General features: G+C 35.8%; 1 protein-coding gene and 1 long non-coding RNA gene across 5 annotated transcripts in view; one reads left to right on the top strand and one right to left on the bottom strand.

Moving 5' to 3' along the window:
• Positions 1 to 5,770: 5,770 nt before the first annotated feature.
• Positions 5,771 to 25,627, top strand: part of Sky (GTPase-activating protein skywalker) — a 44,579-nt gene continuing 24,722 nt past the window's right edge. For all 4 annotated transcript variants that reach the window (XM_076899605.1, XM_076899603.1, XM_076899604.1 and 1 more), the window contains exon 1: positions 5,771 to 6,297. The gene's annotated coding sequence lies outside the window, so the exon portion shown is untranslated. The remainder of the gene's footprint in view (positions 6,298 to 25,627) is intronic.
• Positions 7,676 to 8,172, bottom strand: LOC143426248 (uncharacterized). Its single transcript, XR_013102129.1, has 2 exons — positions 8,085 to 8,172; positions 7,676 to 7,891 (listed from the first exon to the last, which is right to left on the bottom strand). It is a non-coding gene; the product is annotated as an uncharacterized LOC143426248 (long non-coding RNA).

Below are 25,627 nucleotides of genomic sequence, written 5' to 3'. Positions count from 1 at the left end.
TTTCAATATGGATCACAAACAAAAGTAACAAATGTTATAAACTGTTTGACGAAGGAACGGATGCACTTCTTTTAAAGTCACAATTGCGTAAATAATTCGAAAGAGGAAGAGAACAAAAAATGGGGAGAAACGAGAAGAAATCGATCTTAGTTACGAAGTTTTGAACGAAGCACATTGTTGCGCCAGTGAACTTGGATTATTTTGCAATAGAAAATTGGTAATATGCGAGCGTGAGTGCAGGCGAGTGCATGAAAGCGAATAATTCTGTTTAATAGTCGATACGTATAAAAATGATTCGTCTAATATAAGTCTAAGAGGAAAGTTATTAACGTTGTAAATAGTTTTTGATTGTATTCATAATTTCTTGTATGTACGCGAGTGCCCACTTTATTATTCGTAATTGTATATACGCAGTGTATTATGTTTATCATTAATTTTACACACGACATAATTAATCTCATACAGTTTTTAAGTTGAAATCATTGTGATGCCATGATACATTCTTGCACGACAGCGAAATGCATGATCTTTATATTATTTTCATTTAATTGAAGATATGAAATACACAATTCATTCTACCAGGTGTCCTAAAGTTGTGTAATAAGCGGATACGTACAGATTCCTTATGAGAACAAAATCGAGGAAATTTAGCATTTATCGTTAAAGTTTTATTTTTCAAAATATTAGACACAGTGTGAAAAGATTTCCACTTCTGATATTTACTGTTTACGATATAAATGCGAAAGTCACGTACAATGTATGAAAATGTATATATCCGTACATATACCTTTAATGATAAAATTGCTTTTAAGGATTTTAGTTTAAGCTATAAAACCAAATATGATATTTCATTGTCACGAGGAATTTGCATATTCCTACTCATTGCATAATTTTAGGATATTCGGTATTATGTTAAATTTTGTTTCTTTCTGTATTTTTCTTTGACACAATCAATATCATTTTTCTTCAAAAATTCATTACATTAATTATTTTTGTTGTACATCGTATCTATGTTCTCCTAATTCCTGATACACGTATGTACATATATATTACGAAATTACTTCTACTTATCAAAATTTTGTTAATAGTTCCTTTCAACAAAAACAGTTCACTTGAAAGTGTATTTGTAAATTGTAACGTAATTTATATTGATCGCATCGTTGCATCTATTTTCTATTATATTTTTCCTCAATTTACTGTTAATAATAGAATTCTCTTGTAAATTTCGCGAAGAAGCGTATTAGACATACAATTTAAGGTAAACGCTAACACTAACAAATCCATGAGTGAGATAAAAACAGTGAATATGCAACGAAAAACTTAGACTTGATCAGTTTATTAGATAAAAAGAAAAATGAAAAAAATCACCTAGAGTACTTTGCAGTAAGCGATCTAACTGTGAAGAAATGAATATTGACTTGATAATTAGATTGATAATAAGATATTTTCGAAGTTCTTTTATTATACATGTATATATATATATTTCATACTGCAACAGTAAGTGCATGTAATATATCTACGGATCGCCAAAGGAATTCAAGTATTGTCCTTTGTTTTATGTACTCTGTAATTAATATTAAAGCAAATATTTGCTTTATGGGATCATATTCGTTCAATATTTTAGTCACATGCTGAAAATCATTACATACATGTATGTATTTTATAACATACAAGTAAATTATTTGAGGCTTAATATCATACATTTCTTATTGTCATCTAATTTTTATTACAGCAACAATTAAACATTCCTATTCCTTATCTTTTCTCTGAATTTAAACTCGGATTTTGCCTCTTAGATTTCCGATCTAACTAGCACTCTTGAATTCCTTTTACATCGACTCATAATCATAATTCTATCCTAAATGAATAGTTGTGATACAATTGTATAAATTTCTAGTCTCACAGTTCCGTCAGTGCGTCCCCAATAAGGTAGCATTCATAAACTTAAAAATTACCTATACAATTTAATTCATCAGTCACTGTTACTATCAGACATATCTTATTATCAATTATCTTAATTATCTGGAACTAATAGATTAATGTTTACGACTCCATTCTTTCCGATTAGTCAAGTGTAGACTAAATGGCATAGGCAGAAATTGTAAAACCGTGTTTTTCTTTTTCTGTTCTATCTTTTGCTGAATGGTTAGGTATTAGCTTCGAAGGAAACAGTCTATAAATGGAAATGGACTCTAAAGCAATCGCTGTTAAGCTTACTCTTACGCAAGGTTTTTAACGTCGCGAAGAAAAATCGCGGCGCCCTTTAATTACCACATGTATCGACACTTCCATGGCGAGGGATATTTGCTGTTTTAACGGTACACATTGTATGTACAGATATATTACATAAATTTGACGATCGAATGATTAGTCGATCTTTTATTGTATATTTTCGGAAAGGAGGGAAAGATACACTTTCATGTCTTGAATCAAAAGCAACAGTTATTCACAAGTCGTGAAACATGTCTGTACGTTGAAAGAAGGAATTTATTTGCGTGTCCACAGCCGATGATGCAGAATCAAACTCGTCAAATAACTCTCGCCGAATCTGAATTAACAAACGTTTTGAGTGTGTTGTTCTAACGAGGAAACAATAAGTATTATCCTTAGCGAGTATCGATAAGCATCAAATAAGTAATAATTATGATTAACGTGTTACTGATCTCTTATCGACAACAAGACAAAGAAATATATGTGTAATTTAACATTAAAATAGATACGACGGTAAGTATTAGAAAGTACCGATAATCAATAATCGTGATTACCGATGATCATCGATGCTTTTGGCCGACGCAAGTTTTAAAATACGTCCACCAAAGCATTAATTATCACCATGAAAAAAAAGGACATATCCGTAGGATATTGCATTGCCATTTAAAGAAGGCAGTAATCTGAAACCCCACGTTACGGGTATTGAATCTCAAAAGGCGACAACTTGGTTAGAAATGATGTCGATTTCAATCCGATTGTTTTTAACGATGATGTAATTTGTTTGTTTGTTCAGCAGCATGAGATATCGGCATTTAACTGGACTTTATCGAGGGAATAGAAACTGGATATTATGCAGTGAACGACTATAATACATACAATTACGCGCCGAAATAAATATATTAAATTGTACTACATATATCTAATACGTGCATAGATATCTACAATATTAAATAGTATAATAACGATGTGCTTATAACAAGATCCAATAATAATTGTTCAGACAATTGAAAAATAATTTGTGACTTGCAGAAATTTACAAATGCAGATCAATTTATTTTGTAAATAATTTTTAACAGTAATTAATACAATTTTATAGCGCGATTCAAACGGTTAAATGTTATCGAAATTAGGTATTGTTTAAAGAAATGAATACAAGTACATTTCGCTAGTTTACTCGTCGAATAAACGAACATTAAGGTATAAAACATCCAATCAAACGTACGTAGTAAGCCAATATGAAATATCGAACGGTTTTCAAATTAGATTTGTCGATCAAAATTGTCTACGATCAAAAATGTCTACGATCAAAAATAATATTTTTCAAGGAAAGTTAAAGGATGAACTCGAAAATATGAGAATCAATTTTAGAGATTCGTATTTTCTAAATGTAAATATCACATTTTTCAGACTTATTGTAATTTATTAATTGTATATTTTCTTGCTGCTTTACACAAACAACAAATTGCATAAGTATCGTAATTTTAAGCTTAAATATCTTCTACGAAAATTGCACGTTAACATATTATGTAATTCTTGTCAACGCGACCGATCCGTTCATTACAAAAGTATTATGTTCTGCATTACACGGTCCAATTGCAAAATATCGGAATTATTCGGTAATTGAAATATTAATAATAACGAATAATTCTAGTAACTGTTACAGTTGCACGCGAAAATGGATTATTGCTCTGCACTTTTGTTAATAATTTCATAGATTTCATCCCCCCCCCCCCCCCCCCAAGCATTCTATTTCACGACACCAGCATCTAGTTGGAGATTCATCCCTTAAATAAAATATTCGACTAAAATAATTCGATAAAGAATCGCAACAATAATTGTCCCGATTACTGATTCCACTTGTGGTCTTCTATAATTTATGTTACAACGTTTATGGTTTCAAATATTTTTCATTTGTAAATTATAATACGTAGCATTTTATATATACGTAGTACTTTTTATAAAAGTGATTATTTTTGTAATGTACGCTCACATTATAATAAAATAGTTGTCATAGAACTGCCATAAAAAAAAAAGAAAAACGAAGAAATTATATACATAGCAAACGTTGCTGTAAATTATTTAAGGGATCAATCCGTTTCATAAATCGGAAAAGTTTCAAGTACGAATCGAAATTTATTATAACTTCATCGATGCAGAGGTAATATAAAGAAAAGGATATCGGATGGCGTTTATATTATATATGTGTCTCATTTATAGGACTCTGTACATGCGTAGAACAGAATTACCGCGAAACGAGGATAAGTAGACGCGTAACCGCGATTCATATGGAGTACGATACACGATTCACCGAGCATATCATCTGTAAGCGAGCGATTACCATGATATAACCATTATATTCGACGTCCCTTTTTCAATTGTATTTACCCGCGGCGAAAAAGAAATTCCGGCAGCTATATCCAAGTGGAAATAAACCGGAACACTATGCTCACGCCTTTGATTGTGCGATTTATTAAGTGGCTGATCATATTTTTCTATGCATATTTTTCTTACCGTGCTGCAACGCGCGTCGTTTATGTAATAGGATCTAAGCGCGATTTAATATATGTACCCTACGTGATCATTACTTACAGATTAACAGGCAAATATATTTTTCTTCGGTTCTTCTATCTCCGTGACTATTACGTTGAACATTTGTAATACGCGTACTACATTTTTCCACCGAATGTTATTGCTTCTTTTGTAATAGATGTATGAAGAAGTGAAATAAAATGTGTTAGAGCTAAATGGATTTTAAACGTATTATGTTAGTACTGGTCAAATATTAAGTTAATTTGTTCTAAAGATATTTGCACGAATGATTTAAACGTTTTACACTTATTTATTATTTGAATTTAATAATGTGTATAGAATTTAAATATTCTCTATATAGTGTTTGTTGTTTCTATAAAAGTATCATTCAGTTTAGATTTAAATATGCTTCTTTTATCCATATATATTATTTAACGATAATGGAATTAAATACATGTACAAAATATGTACAAAACATTTAACTCTGATATGCCAACACAAACGCGCAGCGATGATTTTCCAATGAGAAGCAGCTTCACCTAGTGCCATCTAGGTAAAACCTCCGATTAGCTCGTTGCTGTAATGCGTTTACGTGGACAGAAGTGTTATAATATTTTCTATCAAAACAAATATTAATATCATCGGTGAACATATTTCACTACTATAAATGTTACAATACGTCATTGTATAGACTACTTGAAATACCTCGTTTCATTAATCGCTTCGACATAACCTAAAAGTTTATTTACAAACCTTCATGTAAGCTTTAATGTTTTCGAGATGAACTTATTAACCAGCATACATAATTTGTATTTATCGAAAATCAATGAAGCAATACATGCGCGACAACGAATTCTCAGAGAAGACGGTGTAAAGTCTTAACGTAAAGATAATGAAAACTAATTCTGTTTTATCGCTACATGAAAGCATTCTCAGAAACGTGAACTCGATCGCCTATCTGTATGCTGCATGCTCCTAGATTACACCTGCCGTTGGGGGGCACCACTGAGATCATCGGAGTGGCGAAAATCGCGAGCCCGCAGTTGCTCTTGAAAGGATGCAATACGCGGACGTATCGTGGCTGTACGTGCGAGGTCGAATTGTTCCGTAGGCGATTCCGCTCGTACCGATACTTGTATGTTAACAATTTCGAATTCTCGTCCACGGTAACTCGGGCACGCATCGTTATCGAGAGACAACCAATCCTGTACACGGTGATATACATGACAGTAACGACAGTGTAAATTATAGAAATCGTGGGCTTCGTGCAGGTACAGGGGAATTGGCTGAAGCGTTTACGATCGACAAGAAAAGTGCGTGTACGTGAGTGAATAGAGTGCCTCAACCCTGATCTCCGCGCCCTTCCGAATCGTTAACTCGGTAGTCACCGTGATTTCCTGCGAACGATTTTACCGATGACGTCCCGCGGGCCGGTCTACGAGGATACAAAGGTGTTGCATGCTGCGCGCTAGGGCAACAGACAAGGGCCTTTACTGTCGCTATTCAACCATCGTGGTGGGCTGCACCGACGAGACTGTGGACGTTCCTCGATTGGCGGTAAATACACATTTATCAACACTATTTCTTTCTCAGTTTTTTCGCTGTTGTAACTTTTTACTTTTCAGTTTTCGTTTCCTTTTCATATTTGTTCCCTATTGTTGTTCATCAATTCAGTGTGCCGTTTCAAGCATGATCGAGCGATAATCCATTAAATTCATTAATCGTTTTGCCCCTTTTTCTTCCGCTTTTTTCTGTTCCCTGTCCTTCGCGCGATACACCGTATGTGTGTGTCTCGTCGGTTCGCTCTCTCTCTCGCCGGTGTCACGTATTAATATTGATCAGAGGGCCGGTAACCCGGAGGAAGCGATATCGCCTGCGCTTTTCCGCGCACGAAAACTCTAGGCTCCGCCCTGCACCAGTTTCCTCTGTTCGATAGCTCGCGTCCCCCTCAAGAGCGTGGATTACGAAATTTCACCTCGTTGCACGAATTCGCGGACGAATTAGCCAATGTAATTCACGAACGGGCAATAAACGTCAATTAGTTGTCGAATAGAATTCCTTCTATGCTTGGCCACCCGAGGCTTCGTGTATCTGTCGATGAAATCTCCGGCGATGGTTAATCCAGATCTTCAATGCTTGCACAGAGAGCGCCTTTTCAGATCGGCGCCGGATGCTGTTCACTAATCGTACGGCTCGACCGTGCCGTGCATCCGTCCCCTCGCCAAGGGACGAGTGACGATGGGTCTACACTGGCGATAAGAAAGTATATCGTGTATCGTCACGGATGCGAAATCGGCGAATATCAAAGATTCCATCCGGCGACCGTTTCGTCCTACAAATCGTGCTTGCCGAATTACATAAGTCAATTAGTCTATTTTCAGATAGCAAAATTCTTAAACGCGCGAGTTATAGGCGGTTTGTTCGGTTGGTACTCGTGGTTTCTTTTTCTTTTGTTATGTCGCTTACTTAAGGATTTCAGCCATTCGTCGAACGAACGCAAAATATGCTTGAAAATAAATACTGTTAGTTTTTATGTAATCGTACGTGTACGATCAATTGGTGTATAGCATAAATATTTGGTGGAGTGTGTGGCGATGTTGGAAAAAGTAGTAACGGATAGGTAAGCGAAACAAACTTAAGGAATTATTTAACGCGCAACATCGTGGGTCGTTACTGTCAGCCGAAAGTGTGGTCGCACGTGAACATCGATGGCCGGTACGGGCATTTTGCTTGCGACGAACTTCGTGCGAGTCACCCTTAGATAACAACGCCGGAATTCACGGTGTAGATAGGCAAAACCTACTTCCGAAAAATCTCTAATTTTTTTATTGTCACCACAGGAACCTGTTTCTATTTATCATAATAACACGATAATATCATTTTCATAATTATCCATAATTTTACTTTCTATTTATTATTACCATTATATATTATTACCGAATAACCATGTTTTCGCTTGCATTTGTATATTCGATGAGCGTATACGATTCATTTAATTTCCATACGTTTGCGGTAGCGGAATGATCGAAAAAAAAAGTCCGTACAAATTCTCGTCATCGATCGTTTACATATGTCGGCACGTGAAACGCTACCCCTCCACCACGATCGCGTGTTTGTATTAGCGATTCGCATCGTTGGAATTCTGCAGTTACTGCAGATAAGTAGTCGTGTTCAACTCCGAAAATCGACGCGTCGCGTTTAATTCGATACATGTATAATGTTCACGTGTGTCAATAATGCAATCGTTGTTTACGTGAATGGTTATAAATATTGCACGGTACAGACGTACGCCTATACACTTCACTCATTTCTCGAGCTACTCAAGATATAAGAAAGTTGCTTACATAAAAGTTCTTCGATCGAAGAAGGATAACGCGCTGCTGAAATTGAGTATTATTCTTTGTGTGATCACTGATCGTGAATACATCAAGGTCGTTTTTTTTTACCAAATAAAACTATATATCGGCGCGTATCAAATTTATGTTATCCGTAGAGTTATACAGTGAATCTGATGAATCAATATTCCCATTACTTTCCACGCTATTGGAGTTATAAATATTTTATTGATTACGATTAATTTCCATCCGACCACGCTCTTTATCGATGATTCGTGCAATAAGCGTTCCAAAAATCCCACGTACTTGGAGGTCTCGAGTAAACGAAACGAACGAAAGAATTAAATACTGTCCGTTAACACCAGACCACTTATTATTTAATGATTTACTTATCGTGACATGTAGAACAGGCGGTGAACGGTAAATTCACACGGCAAACGACATTTAAAACTCGGGCGACCGTTTATTTTTGCGCTATGGCATAAAGTAGATTGAAGATAAAATCGGGTCGAAAACAGCACGGTGTTATCTCTGTCGTGGTATGGCAATTAGGGCTTGAATATTCAATGAAGCCTAGATTTTGGGACATTGACGTGTGCGCATGCGCTGTATCGACTTTTAGAAGCGACTCTTCTTTAGTGCGAAGTTGAAAGGCTCGCAATCTTCTTTGGGTCGTACAACACACATGTCTCAGCTTTGAAAGATGTTAATGGTTCCATACTTTCTTTGTAATCCATGCCATTGTGATGGGAACGCCACGCTTGAATGTATTCCTTTATATTTTCGTTACTTATTTTGAAAAATAAACCATAGGCGTTAATTAAGCAGTTTATACGTGTTACTACAAATAACGAAGATACAAAGTAGTAAATTCGAACGTGGCGTTTCCATTGCAGTCTCAAAATTAATTTACAAATGGACAGATAAATCGATTGTATTTTTTGTAAACAGCTCTTGTAGTGTGTAATCTATATAGTAGAAATGTATTTAAAAATACCTTTCTTGGCTTTTTAAAATTACACGTACGCGGTATTAAAATTCTAATTATTGTTTATAATTACATTAACTATTGCCGGTATTGTTTGTGCCTCGAAGTAATTCTTTTTCTCCATACGAAGTTTCGATTTATTTGTGCAATAACCACCAATTTACGTCATCGCTAGAACTAAAAGGAGATCGAAAAGAGTTGATAAATTTCGATGCGAAAGTTATAATAAAAAGCTACTTTAAGCTTGGAACTATACCAAAGTTTTAACGTGATTATATAGGATCTGTTATACAGGAATACGTGCATGAAATGAAAATTATATGATAATAGTCAAAGTAAATCTCTGTCCAAAGTTACAAGAAAAGTTATACCGAAAATTGATTTTACGTAATACGTGTCTTATGATTAAATTTACTGGAACTTCTTAAACCACTTAATGCGTCCATTTTATTATCAATCGTTTTATTCGTGACTCAGTTTCGTCTCACAGAAATGCGTTTCATTTTGGTAATGTCGCGATGTATCTTATCGTCTAAATTCCAAACGTGCGTTTTATCTCACCCAAAATGAAACGTTTTCGAAATAAGACCCATCTAGGCCTGAAACGTATATCACAAATAATCGCACACATTTAAGTAACAAGTGGCATAAACATTCTTTGAATTTTCATTGACAAAAATTCCGTTGTTTCAAATAATTTTAGAAAATGCAAGACATTACAGAAACAATTACAAGCACGCGTACTAATTTCTAAATTTATTCGCAACAAATTCGGTAACTCTAGAATATGTGACAACTCTCTCATTAAAATCTCCACGTCTTTTTACACTATTTTTCATTATTCTAGAAAATAGGTTATCACCAAATAACTAGAACATACGTACAACACGTAAATTAATTATTACAAGTCCATTAGTCGTACATAACTTTTAATTTCACATTTACGTGTTTGCTAATACGTTAGAACAATTTGTAAGGTAATAACATGTGTATTTATCGGGTCAAACGCAAATATTTCATCTTTCGATCATCTATTACAAGACCTCTTATCATATGAGACAAACGAATTTTCTGTCTTCTTTGGACCATTATACAGGAAACGTGGCTCCCGACTCGTTATCCACCCGTTCACGCCTGACGTTGTTTGCTGATGCGCTTAATCCACGAAGATCGCGGTGGTGCTTCGGGTAAGTAACGATCCCGTGAGCACCTGTTAACCCAGAAATTCGAATACAGGTCGAACGTGGCGTGAATCACCTTGGAACCGTTCCGAAGCCGTTCGAATCGATCGGGGATGAGTGATCCGTGGAATCGAGCCGCGTTTTAATCCGTGGCCCAACGCGAATTATGAAATTCATCTTGAGCCGACACCGTTCAACCGCGACAAACGCAAACGCGGTGCGTAACTTTCGAATACCGTGCACGTTAATGAGATTCGTCTACGCTCGTTTTACGTTGATTAAATACGCAACGCTGGTGGTATAATTAATTATATAACCGGGTGTGGAGGAAGAAAGGTTTCTTAATTTCTCGATACAAGTTTTTTATTTTGATGTAACTAGGATACGTGGGTAATCGCGAGTAGAAATTTGTTCTAATTGTTTTTTATTTTCTGCGTTTCGTTTATTTGTTTGTTTTCTGGCTATTTTATGGTTAAATTAAAAATATCTCGGTATTCGTGAGATGTATAACAATATATGGATGATAGAGATACTTTTTGATAATTATTTTCAATTTTTATTTATTTGTTTAGCCTGCGGTTACACGTTTAAACGAGTTATTAATGATTATAGCGATTTTTTAGGATTTAGGTTGTACGATTAAAGCTTGGTTTAACGGTGCATTTATAGTAGTGAGAAAAATTGTATGGAATATTTAATCAAGAAGAACTCACTTAAGATACTTTTTATCTTCTTTCATATCTAGTATACTTAAATAACACAGTGAGAAGCAGTTCCCTTTGCTTATTGGAAGTTCCACTTTTCTCCAATCTTCTTCCATCCAACATTTCTTTACCATCTGAAGATTAATATTAGCGCACCTGGCGCGCATTCATGAACTTTCCCCGTTTTAAGTATGATAGCGTATACTTAGCTCGTGCAAGAAATTCTTGCTTTCGTTAGCGCGGATTAGCGTTTTCTATGAGGTGATACGAATATCACTTCTGATATACGCGCAAATACCCGTAAATTACAGTTTAAATGGATTTCGTGAGATTAATATGCGTTTAAAAATTATAGGTTAATTATTAATATTTTGTTGAGGTAAGAATGATCTTCATAATAGAATTAGCAAGCGAAATATGTGCATCGACACGTCCGTAAGATATAATTGGTGCAGGAAAAGACTTATCGCATTCGAGAAATTTTCTGAATTTCTTCCAAGTCATTTTTCCATTTTTTTTCCTTTAATAAAACCCACTCGAGACGCATCGCGATTAGAATGGAGATACGTAGTGCTGAATCATCTTGAGTAATATTCTTAGAAGAGAAATTCGTTGGCAAATGCTTCGCCACTTACGTGGAACGATGATTTCCGATTTCCCGTGACTAGAATGTTACCATTCGAAATCATTTAATATAGTACACGGTACAGATCAACTTTAAGTTGTATGTATAGCGTTAAAACGTTTGTAACATAATTGTGAAATGTAAGTATTTTTTCCAGCTGCAAAAATAGGCATTAGACTTGTTATATCGATATATAATAAAAATCTCTTTCAACGCGTTGAAGTCGTTAAGCGCGGTACGTTATAAATACGTAAATCACGTAACTGCTCTTAATATAACTTTTCAAGCAAGAAAAAATCCTTAATGAACGCCTCGCAACTGAACGTGGCAGGATGTTCGTGATTGCGTAAATGAAATTATTACATCTGTTAAACGAAGCTAAATGAGTGTGTTTTGGGATACACTTAACCACAATATATTTCTTAAAATACGGGAGATCGTTAAATACAGAATAGTTAAACGCGTAACGGCCACGTTAACATCGCAATAAAACACAATCACTCGAAAGTTTCCCAATAAATGGTTTATTACTCTCTCACGCGAGATGTTCCGCGTAAACGTAGAAAGAAATTATGATTCCTGCTAAGCTCCGCGGTCCTTAACTTCTTCGAAATGTTTCGAAATTTCTCCGACGAAAAGCCTTCCGCGGTTCCTCAATTTATTATTTTTAGTCATGCCGGTATTACCGTTGTCCGTTGAAATCGTCGAGTGATCGATCTCATTGCAAACGTTAGTTTTTCCTGGAAAAAGTTAACCAAAGTTATTAAATTAAAAAGAAAAAAAGATACTTACAAATACATTGCACACATGTATTTATTTTAACGATTAGACAGTTTTAAATAACGATACTGATGTATAGGTACATACGACTGATTATTTTATTAGTAAAAGATGCTAATTTTTGAACAACTTTAAATATGAAACAAAATTGTGACTGTAACAAAAATAGAGTTGCAGGGCAATGTGTACTCGATAATACATGTATGCGAAGAAACGTGATATATTGTTAAATACCATAATTGTGCAACAAGGAAAACCCGAAATAATTAGCAATAGTATTATATTATCACCGTATTTATTTCTGTAACTGACCATTGCAAAATACATATGGTTTCGTCCAGTTTACATGACTATACCGGGAAACCTTAAACTTTGCACGGCGCCGAGTCTGTTAATAAAGCCCCCTTAATTCACGAGGAAGTCGAACAACACACAGAGGAAGCGGAGTTTCAATGGAACTGAAATTTTATGCTTCCCGACTTCCTCGAAGCGGTTCTGAATTTCTCATTTTTTTTTCTTTCCGCGATGAGAATCCTGCTGAATTATTTATTTCATCAATCGTTATTATTAAAATGCGAAGGATCATTGTCGGAATCACCGCAGTAGCTCGTTACGTTTCGTATAAGTTATAGCAAATTAGAAGAAATGCTGTTCAACGTAACGATCGGCCATGAATAATTCCATCGCCACGATACGGTGCGCTTCGCCGTTTGTTTTTAAACGCTCCTCTTTGTCCGTACACGCCTCGCTGAATCGCATTGTGAACACTGCCCTGGCTAGTATGATAACGATCAACGAGTATGAATGACCGAGTTTTCTTGTACACTAGTGTATACAATACAGTGCCAGGACAGCAGGTCTATTACTTATCGTCTCTTTAAACGTTTCTCATTATCTTTTCACGTTTCAATAGTTCGCATTGTGGTCTTCGACCAGCACAGCGATAGATAATAGCGATTATGCGTGGATAATCGCATTTTTTTATATTATAGTTCACGTGGCGATTCGCGTCTACGCCTATCCTTTTTTCTCTTACACGTATTATTTCCTTCTTTTATGCATTAATTTCTGCGATTGTTACGTGAAAACAAAGTAACATATGTATTAGTGCATGAGATAGAGTAATAATTCCCGCACGCTATTATTTGCTTTGCTCCATAAAACGTCTCATCTTTTTTAAAATACCGTATAGAGAGAAAGAGGGGAAGAGAATGCAGCAAATGTATGCCAAGCGTATTTTGTTCCGTTGTCACAGCTATTCCGTTTCTCTCCCGTTCTAAGCGAGTCACTGCATATTGACGTGCAAAGTAACAGACGTATGGCACTTAAAATGGCACTTCAAAATTGTGACGCAACAATCGAAAGAAGGAAAAATTAGTAGGGAAGGATATTTTTAGGTTAGGAGAATGTTAACATCCCCGTGTGTCGGTGCGTATCTAAAAAGTGGCACATCGGAGAAGTGATTCGCACGATCGCACTGACCGACCCTCTCTACCAGCAGTTGGGTCGGTGTCGTTAAATCACGATGATTACGGCATTGGGCTTTATTACTCGGAAGTAGGCAGTTCTCGTTTCAGGGACTTTCGTGGTGTATATAGGTAGAACGAAATGGGACGGGACGGAACAAAACTGAACTCTAATCACTGGCTCGTCTATGGCTCGTGGCGCTTATTCGCTCGAATTATTTTTTAATTCGCTAATCAGTCGTTCAACGTTCCAAACGGCTCGTATCAGACGATTTAACCCTCTCTCCCGGGCAGGACGCCATCTTTTACGGCTCTGCCTACGTAATTAAACTTTTTTGCCACGGGTAATAGTTGTAATCTTTCAATTCCGTTTTTGTTTCGCTTCGTTTAAACGGCTGGTTCAATTTAGAACGACCGTCGATGATGGTGAAACGTTTTCTCGGCGTATGATTACGTATTTCGCGTGAAGCTAGACGCGGATACGTGTTTGCATGCCACTGAAAGCTCGATCTGATGGATTTCGAATGGCTGTTATGGTATCGTTGCTCTAATTTTACATTACGCGCTAGTAGGTTTAAACGTTTTACAATACGCACGGATAATACGTTCAATTATTTTTACGATCTCTCGTCCATAATACCGTCCGGGTTTTAAATTGAAAAATCAATATAATGACACGACGTACGAATTTTAATTATCGCACAAAAATTTTATTTATATTTCGCAAATTATTTTTACGTTCGGCGAGAAACACGTATTTATCTAATCGTGCCGTCTATTAGGTATTACGGACAATAATTGTTTACTTTCCATACTTGTTTCTTTAGATAACCAATATAAACACGTGATAATTGCTACGCTACTTAATAACTGCAAATACGAACTGCAAAAATAATGAACAAACACCGGTATCATTAATTATGAGATACAGTGATGGAATTTCACGTATGAATAGAGATTAAGGTTGTCTTCCTATTTGCAAACACGTTCAAATAAAAGAGTTATCTATTTTCATACGCACACGCTTTGGTATTCACAGCTTCATTGAAATGGACTATAAGCCCTGGGCAGATCGATCATATATCTGTATGATGTGCTTTACGCGCGATAACGTAAAATCTAATGGATCGCTATCTAACAAAAGACACCGTTATCAATAACGCTTTTAATCGTATCCTACGGATCTGGTATTTAAATGCTAGTTTCGTTAAAACGTGTGAAAGTGTGCTTTTGTCGTTGATATATATATTTCTATGCTTGTAGCAAAAAATTTCTGCAGATGTCTCGCGACACGTCGCTGTCGGTCATTGGTACGCACGTATTCGAGTTCTCGCGGTCGTTCGTTGTTAGTTTTGACGTTTGGAACGAGAGGCATGGATCATCGACATCGGTGGGCATAAAATTACAGAAAATAAACCATACCAGTTTTTCGATCCTTTGTTTATATCGTAATTCCTTTGTTTCTTACCGTCGTGCAGTTTTTTGTGTGAAAAGTTGCATCGAAATGGAACGAACCTAACCTCTTCAGTTGTTTCAAATTGTCCGTCTAGGTTAAGTTCACACGCGATTGGATTAAATTCCTGTTAATTATATCTTACTTAGATCGATAACCAATTAGTGTAGTGATATAAATTTCTGTCGATAATTAAAACGTTAAATCAATCAAGTGGTCGAAGCAAATGCGAGTTTCGTATAACCGTAAATTCAGTTCAATGGAATCGACGCGCGTTATTACCGTGTCTGGTGCAATTCGCTGGCGAGAAACGCGCGCAAACGTGAATTTACAATCGCTTTGGATGCCATAGAAAAATATTTGGATTCTAGAAAGTATCAAGAGTTTACGATCCGGCATGGTGACTATTTTCGAAACAGCGTTTAAACTATCATTTCGCGATTCTGCACTTTCGTGTGTTTGAAAACCCGTAAACACTTTCACGAGCACCGTCGCAACATTATGTTCGCTCTACAATGATTTCGTCATAATTCTACGTACATTAACTTTATCCACATAAGCTCTCTCTTCAAAATATTTACACCGACAAACATGCGCACGCGTTCGAAATACGTTCTGCGCATAACCTCGATCGAAATCGATATGTTAATAAGTTCGATGTTGCGTATGAATAATTTAACATTTCTATAAAAGAAGAATATTACTTTATGTTGAATATATTTGTTCGCTTAATAATATTTAGCAGAGAGGAATGCAAACACATTTTATTAAGTGATTTACGCTCTTTAAAGCGATACTACACTGTTAACTTTGTTTAATCTGCTGGATTTAGTTGCGTTACTTAAACAACGTTAGAATTGCATAATTTCCCCTTTGAAAACGATTTAAACAATTCCATTGAGAAAGCAAAGTCACATCATCTAAAAAAATATATTTACGTTATCGAAAGTTTTTAACGCATATCGACGAACAAACAACGTTATGTACGTTGTAGTTTATAACGATGCTTTTCGTCGAGTGGCGAAAGAATCAGTAAGTTATCAAACGATACAACGCTGTGTTACGTTCTCGAAAAATACGTATAATCATTCTTATACCACTTGAGAATCGTTCGCTGACACGTACATTGGATAATTGTTGATCAGTGAACTTGAAAAAATTGTAAACAAAATTTCACTCCTGCTCTCCGATTATTTCTCGGAAATTCCATCTATATTAATATGCAACGAATATTCAGAATGACTAAGCAGAATGGTCAACTCGACACCACGTGGATATTATTATAAATTATTTTGAATATGATCAGGCTACTTGAATAATTAATTTAATCGTAACACTGTTCGGAATAATAAGTACTCAGAAAAGAGTATGGTTAAGCTTCAATATTGAAACATGGCACAAATCAATACTGTTAAATAATTCGTATGTGCATATATGTGTCATTCTCTAAAAATATTCAGTTTTAATGTCTGTCAAACTAGCAACTTACGCGTCATTCAATCAGCTACTAGTTTCTAAACGTTACCAGCACGGATCGTCCTATGCGCGTCACACAGAGAGAGCTGCCCATAGTGAACGAATGGACACGGCAAGATGTCAATGGTGAATCTCGCGGACGGATTGGCACGCAAGTCACGACCGTCTTCTCGCTGCAATTGCGTTATGAAATCGTTTAGATGCGCGTTACATTCTTCTATCGTGCGTTAATAAACATATGAGCCAATCGTTGGTAAAGTGCCAGCGATAGGGTGGTTTACCTCGTCCAGCTTCGTTTTATTAACGTCGATTGCAAACGCGGTCGTGCATAGACCGAAAATTCATATGCTAGACGCGCTACTACGGATCGATGCATAAGCTTACTTTAACTTTTTTTCTCCTCTGTTCTTCTCTCTCTCTCTCTCTTTTTTTTTTTTTTTTTTTGTGAAACGTGCTTTGAAACGCGGACGGTCAAATGCTGCTGAATTATAGATGTAGCCTTTAGAGGTTCATACAACTCGTCGAACGAAATGAATAGGCTTGGGGAATGTAGGTATAGTCAATCACGAAAGTTTACACACATACACACACACTTTGTGGCTAAATTTCAAATTTTGAAAAAACTGTTAAGTTTCGCGTACGATTACTGCTTTTGAAACAATCGAAAATACAATTTCACAAAAGTTAATATATAATTACCACACATTAAACGTCCGAATAAAAATATAAAAAAAATATTAATTTTAGTATGCATGCTTGTTAAATTTATTTTGGCAACCTGTACAGTGAACGCGCATAGTAACGCGTAAGGTGTAAACAAAAAATAGCTTGAGGTAATGGCACAAGCATTCAATATATTGTTATATCTGCTATGCGCTAACTATACATAGATTTTCGGAACGTAGCTCTTCCTCTGAGGCATTCGTTCTAGAAAATGATCTAAATTTAACATGTATTGTCAACTGGTCTGTAAAAGCAATTAGTTCCGTGAAAAAGACCTTGAATCGTGAAAGCTTTACTTGTCACCTGCTATACAATATAGCGGACAATATGAAAAAATAATACTCAGAATTGTAACTTTCCGTAGACCAATTATTGCAACCAAGATTGCATAGCATTTCTACTGTACACCACTGGTATTGATTCTCTTAGGAATAGTCTTTTTTTTATTCTTTAGTTATTTTAACGCATATTTCTTAAATTGTTACTCAAAAATTATTGTTAAATTTTACAAGCTGAATTTTGATTAAAAAAGAAATTTTTTATTTGTAATAGTAAACGCCAATTGTTTTCGTTTTATTAGTTTTATTAGCAAGATTTGTCGCTATTCTTTTTGTGAACAGAAAATATCTTTTGAAACATTTAATTTCTCAAAATATTCGATTCGTGGTAAACATAAAAGCAGAACGAGAAAGTGTGCTAAATGAAAATCTTAAGAAGTATGATTGAAACAGGGAGATGGTGGTTTAAGAGAGATAAGAGGGATAAGAAAAAATCACGATAGTGGAACATTTTTATTAGATCGAGGGAAAGATTTTTCGCTTATAATTCATCATTTCATATCATCACAGTTATCTTTACTTTTACACGCGCGTACATCCCGTATGTATGATATTCTCTCTTCCCCTCTGTATGTTATTTTTGCTACTGCTAAACTAGAATGCATTTTACAACGCAGTGTTTGTGATCGTTTGATCGTGCCTATATAAAGTGTCCAGTAAAAAAACATGAAACGAGTGGGATGTATCGGGGAGCGTATTTACATAAATTATTCGTACTTGCGATGACCCGATTCCTTTAGCAACAGCACAATATTAGTGGTTTCTTTGTATAATTTAGATAAAAATAATCGCATAACAAAAAACGTGAAAATAGCCTATAATTATTTAGATTTCACTATAAATCTAAATAATAAAACTTTAACTTTAAATTTAGATATAACTATTTAGATTTTCACCTTCTATATTTGTTTACACAACGATATGCCGATATACAATTAATATTAGAGAACGGAAGTTTCTCGTTATATACTGACATTTGTATAATTAAACATCACAGGATGTGGTGTTGTGTTCAGCGTTATTTATCGACATTGCACCATAAAGTACGGTGATGTCAGCAAAAATCAATTTTGTTATGCTCGGGATAAATTACGTAATGAAGAAACGGTCTACATCCAGCCTTCGAGAAATAGTAAATTAAATAGATATAAAAATGTCATCTAAACTTTCCTCTTAAATTGAAATGCATTTTCTGCTCGAATCAAAGTCTCTCGCAGGCATCGTCCCACGCATAAAATCATTCCATCGTAACATATTCGAAGCAAGTTCTCGTGATATTCACAGTACTAATCAACATGCACCATTCACAAGCAAGTGAACAAAATCAACTTGAATCCGTTGAATTATTAATCCTTTGTAACGCGCCATTGTTATTTGGACGATACATACCAGTGTCTATATACGTACTTTTAATTTTATCTTATTTACTTGCCACTCTGTATGTTATAGTAGCACATACCATTACACGAACGTCAATTGAGCTATTTATAACGATCATTCATCAGTACCGAAATTTCAGACTAAACCAGTGAACTGGAAAATAATTTTATTTAATTTCCATAAGCGATCGAAGCTCTGGGATCACAGAAGATTAGCATACATTCGAGATTACCATGTAATCGGGTTAATTCGATTTTCTAAACACCTGTTACTAAAAGATTAAAAAAAGAAGCCGTTGTACAATTAACGTATCGCTTCCCAGTGAAACGACGGTGCGCATCACATATTTTCTTTCCCTCCTGGAAACAACAACACCATTCATCGATCGATTATGTTTACGCGTGCTTTATTTACACGCATCCGAGATTAAAAAGCGTATCGCCCCTGCAACTTGCCTCGCCTATACGCAGACTTTAAATGTCACGTTTATATCGAGGTCTCCGATCAAAAGTGTGTCCGCCGGGTCTTCTCTGCCGGGCGAATGTTGTTCTTTAAGCGGCTTAAGAACGTACTCTTTCATGCAAATTCAATTACGCGCCATCTTTTTCCTTCTCTGCCTCCCTTCGCTTTGGTAGTAACTCAATAGTACAAGAGAGTCGCTGGACGCACGCAATGATATCGATTGATCGAGATATTCATTGGTCTTCGTTTTTTTCTTAACTCCCTGTAATAGGATTTTTGTTTACGTATGAGAAAGAAAATTACACAACCTATGCATGGTGAACGTTAATTATACGATACCTAATTTCTCTTTTAATGTATTCTCATTTAGTAGCGAAACTTTAGTCTGAGTTAGGTTGGATGCAAGGAGAACTAAATGGCAAAAGAACTTTGGTATCTATCAAATTTCAATTCTCTTTATACTTTGAGTTTCTAAGAGATCTCTGTATATAGAAATATTGGGCAATTTTTGTTCGTTGCTACTTTTCGATTTTTTAAGAACGCACGCCCTAAAAGATGCTTATGATTATATGTTTATTTTGTCTATATTCCTTTACTCTTTATCCGTGTCTAGAAAATCGCGACAGGTGTTAACATGTAATGGTATTTTATTCTTACGTCACAATGAATTCGTGTGTATTTAATATAACGTGATTCTGCGAGTAGCAATTTTCGGGTCTGGAAGCGGGATATAATACGAGATACGACGAGCTGTACGTTGAATACGAGATGGAGAATGTGTTAAATATGAAATGACGTGTGATATAGAATACGAGAGGTTGGATGTAGATTTAAGAAAACGAAAATGTTACGTTCGAAGTTGCATACGAGATTGTGGGATAGAATGTGTAAAGTGAAGAGCAATGCGGGAAATGAGACGCGTAAGAGTTATTTGGAAAATGGAAGGCGGGAGGATGAGACACAAGAAGCAGCAAATGGAATAAGATGTAAAATAAAATGCCACTTAATTTTTATTATAGTTTTCTATAAATATGGAAATGTATACGAAGAAGAAAATATTAACCTTTAACAGCTGTTTTTCCACTTTGAAAAATTGAAAAGCAAACAGGACATAAAAACGAATCGATGCTTCTACGTATTACGGTAAGATCCATCATTTGTTTTGAAGCGTGTTGCTTCGTGTAGAGCTGTGAATGTGTGAGAAGTAAACTAGAGGGAAGAACGTTTCGTCCTAGGCCAGTAAGTGAATTCATCAGTAAAACTACCAAAATGGCGGAGTCGTATACTATAGACGTGGGGTTGTTAGAGACAGATTGGAAATTCTGTTATATAGAGACGCAAGCGAAAACGGATACTTTCGGAAAATTGTATCGTGTGTATTACAAGTTACTGTCCCTCTAGTGGCGAGTGCTGTAAGATCGCCAGTTTAATTTATATTAGATCTGTAGTATCGAAACTACTGTAATGCTCCTTTTTAATATATTATTTAAAAAAAAAAAATGTAGGCAGTATTAATTGATATAGTAAAAAATTATGAAATGCTATTTACATATTGTGTACCTAAATTTAGTTAAACCGAATGAAGCATCAAGAAAAAACAAAGATGAATGAAATGTGAAGAGTAATCGGAAATAATGACCCGTAACCATGATTGATTAAAACACTTTACTTGTAAATAATTTTTGTAGATGACGTAAAGCACATTGATCAATGAATATTATAAATATCACGAAATAAATATAAATTAAATGCAAAGTGATGCGCGAAAATAAAATGTAATTTTATCGATAGACAACGGCAAGAAAGATGAGTAATTACAGAAGATGATGTAATTCCATCGCGTTTGGCGACAAAACTTGACTAGTAATGTATTAATCGATGGCATAAACAAATGCAGACGTTTCTACTATGAAAATGGTCATCAATTACGGGACAAGTGTTTTTCACTGAAATGTCTTTGCATTATGTAATTCTAACAATGAATTCTCGTCAACAGATCCAATTATTTTTTCCAATTCCACTTATCTTAACGTTACGTCGAATCGTTACCTCTTATTTTACATATTAATTAAACTTATCTAGCGAAGAGTCTAACAAACTGGTTCATTTGTATTCAACTACAAGAGAAGCGAAAAATTAAACGAAAAGAGTGATTATTGAAATGAAAGCAAAGGTGCACGAATCACCAAGATTCCCAGTTTATTACCACATCGTTTATTCGGCCAGCCAATACTTATCTACTATACCGTAATCACCCACCAAGGAAAATATGGTCGATATTACGCCGCGAGAATCGGGCAAAAATAACCACGGTCTTATAACCGGCGGCTCTTTTAATGTGCCTTAAAAGAAAAAGCCACTACGCTTGGGCTCGATCGATCCGAGTCGCGTGCAAATACTCCCACACGCTGGACACGTGCGAAACGCAATATTTACATCGGCGCGTGAAAACGAACCGACCTATCTCGCGCTTCGTCTCGACTCGTCGGGGTGGTATCTCTTGCGAGTGTGCGCGATGGCCTACTGTCCTCGCTGGATCGCGTCAGACATTCTTCTAGCCAGGAAACCGCGATCGTAAGCGTAATTCGTCCGGTGTTGTGTATCGTTAACAGTGCACGGGTCACGACGAAATCCGTCCTGCTTGCGAATCTCGCGCAGCTGCCTCGCTTTAACCCCTTCGACTCTGGATAGTTTGCCAATGAACGCTTGCCGAGGACTGTGAATGGGTAGATGTATTCTTGTTGGAAAAATAGTGAACTGTTGTATTGTATTGTTTAAGTACGTAAAGAATTTTAAAACGTTCTTTGGTTTTTCTGTTTGAAATGTACCGAATCCAAATAAAAAGTGGCACAATGCGGGTAAGATAAGACACGACTTCGGTGTATTATTGTACCCTTGTGCATTAAGCTATGCGCAAACTTTGAGCCAAATCGGTGACCCAAATGTCGCGAGTTTTTCCTGTGGAAACTGGATACGTATTCGAACGGAGCCAAGCTCTTGAATATTCAAAGGAACACGACCGGCACTCGAATATCTGGAGTAACTCGTGCACAAGAAGTTGCTCGAAAAATTCCACTTGAGAATTTATGCGCCACAATTAATTCGAATATCCTACATAAAACCGCTGACGCTAGACCCGATCCATTGAAGTCGAAGCGATAAATCTACATTTTACTGCCACCACTAGCGAAGTATAAACGCAACCTTTTTTCATAGCTATAATTATTTTTTTGCCATGCCGTTTTCAATCCAGTCACTTGCCCTTTCCTTTACTTTTATTTCTTTTATGATACGTTTGATGAGAGAACGATCTCAGAAAGTAAAAGCAAAATTTTGTAAGTTTTTTAATGAACTTACTAACCTATAGATAGTATTTTAATGTAAAGGTTAAATAAGAATAATAACAAGGCAACTGCCTGGAATAAAAAAATATGGAAATAATTAATTTATAAATTTAACATTATAGAAAAGTAATTTTAATCATATTTTACTTTCGTTCCCCATAAATTGTATTCAGTTAAACGTAGCGATGATTTGATACATCTACCACGCGATGAATTACCGATTTCCTATTAAGTTTTACAACCCGTTCGTACAGAAAGTAATGAATAATGATGCTCGATTCGTTCGTCAGTAGGTAATTTAACTACAAGGAAAGTATAATTAATATCGTGACCGTGCTCAATCGACATAATGTGTTTTAATTGAGGCTCACGTGCTGGTCTCGGTAGCAATATCTTTTAAACGTTCCACACGGAAAATAATAGCACTCTTTCTTTCTTTTTTTTTAAAGGAGACCAAAAACTTCGCGGTTCTCTTCTGCTTGATATCATCGACGTCGAGCTAACGGAGGATATGAAAATAAATAATATGGACAGGTACGCGCAGCCTGCATTGGCACGAGTTGGCAAAAAGATGGAGAACGTGAAGTAACCGTAACACACTTGTTCAGCGGAAAACTTTATTTTTGGCATTCGTTTTTTTTTCTCTCGCGTAACTCCCGAATGATTTCGACGGATATTTGTTTGTTCTTGAGAAAGTCGATTGCGTTATTTCTAAATTTGCATTTCTATTTTATTCAATTCAATTATTATATAAACTTTATTCGCAATTCAGTACTTGAATCAAAACGTGGAATATGACGTAATTGTATTATGAGAATTGTTAGTATGTGTAAAATATTTTAATATCATACAATGATGTAGGAAATTAAGATAAAATAGTCTTTGTTATGTAAATAAAAGAAAGGTAATTTTTAGTAAGGAATAACGATCGAAGAATACATTTAAATGTAATCTTCAGTACGAATCTGGTGTGTAACTTGGTAATGAATAAAACATCAGTCATACCGTGTAAAACCTTGGTATTTCTACGTGGATCCGTACAAAGTTATAAGTATCGAGGATTGTGAAATTAGTATGACACCGTTGTTAGCTCCTATCGATTTTTTCAAATGCCAAGACAGAGTAATCACGAGTAGAATATCTTATTGGCATTCGAAGCTTATGGCTATATTCAGTTGCAGCTGCTCGTTACTGAAATCTGAAATATAATCTACATTCTATTTCAGTACCTCTATTGTCTCGTGTATATATGTGTGTACATATATACAAATCAAACGTCGAACGTTATTATTTAATATGCACATACCTAATGCACTCGAACAGCATAATTTATAATTTCAAATTTTTTCATCGATCAAGATTTTTAATTAAAATTTTCAATTTGGTTCGAGCAATTTAGTTGACCGTTAAGGGGACAGCTACGTGTCGATCGATATCTTTACCTCGATGCATCCAAGATGTTTCTATATCTTCTTAGAAAGCTAATTCCTTTATCGTAATATCACTTTTGTCCCATCATCTGTTACTATTTTTAGTTCGCATAATTCCTTAACGACACGCTAAAGCAGATTGTGTCCAATCTTTGTTAGTGTACTTCATTCCTCATTACCAACAGATCAATCGAATAGTATGTTTGATACTTACGATTAGTAATATCGCGTGTATGTAATCACGAATATTTTGAGCACGTAATTATTTACGATAATCAATTTTTTAAATTTTCTGGTCGTTTCTATAAAAAAAACAATGAAATCATAATATTCAATTATGAATAATCTGGTTTACTACATACGAGATTAGAAGTTTTACTCTCTCATTCGTTTCTCATAGATATCTTTAAAAGGAACGAATAAAACAAGTTTAAGAATAATATCTGACTATTTCCTTGATTTACAACCCAATAAAGTACGCTGCGCAGCTGCTCTAATTCCCTGCCATATTCTTATTCTCTGCAGAGTCATTTATGTCAAATAAACCTAGCAGTACGCGGGTGAAGCGCGTTCAGCTTCAAACGCGTTTCCCTTCCTGTTAAACATCGCCCCGGCGTCCATGAATTATTGCACAATGCTGCCAATTCGTTCGTATCTCATTAAACGGTAATGGCTGTGTAATTATGTGTTTCGCGTCCCCATCGAAACGTAACGCATCCGTAGCGGACCTATTCATCCGTCGCGACTTTGATCGGCTAAAAGAAATCCAATGAAACCTAGGCGCAGTTGCGGCGCGTGTTACACGCGAAAAAGCCAATTCGGGAGATAAACAGCTGACCGAGCGGTTATCGCAGGGATCAGCTGACCAGCGGCCTGTGTAATCGATCATCGACACTGAAAACCGGAATATCTGATCGGGTGCCGCCTTGTAAACGAGAACGGACGAGAGTCAATGTCGTTTTTGCTTCGACGAATCGAGAGCGAGATCGCGGTTGTGAGACGAAACACGTGTCGCGATCTTCCGGGGGCACTGATCAATGGACACATCTGTGTATCGCTTACTTTTTTTATAAAGGGAAAAATATTCAGTGGCTAAAATGATATTGGCAATATTATGTTAATACTATAACGATACGATAATTCTAGAATGAGAATAGCGTGTGATGTGCAAGTGATTCATGCATCTACTTATTTTGTAAGGT

This window comes from Xylocopa sonorina, chromosome 8, assembly GCF_050948175.1.
Source record: "Xylocopa sonorina isolate GNS202 chromosome 8, iyXylSono1_principal, whole genome shotgun sequence".
Taxonomy (NCBI): domain Eukaryota; kingdom Metazoa; phylum Arthropoda; class Insecta; order Hymenoptera; family Apidae; genus Xylocopa; species Xylocopa sonorina.
This window is presented reverse-complemented; position numbering and strand designations above follow the sequence as displayed.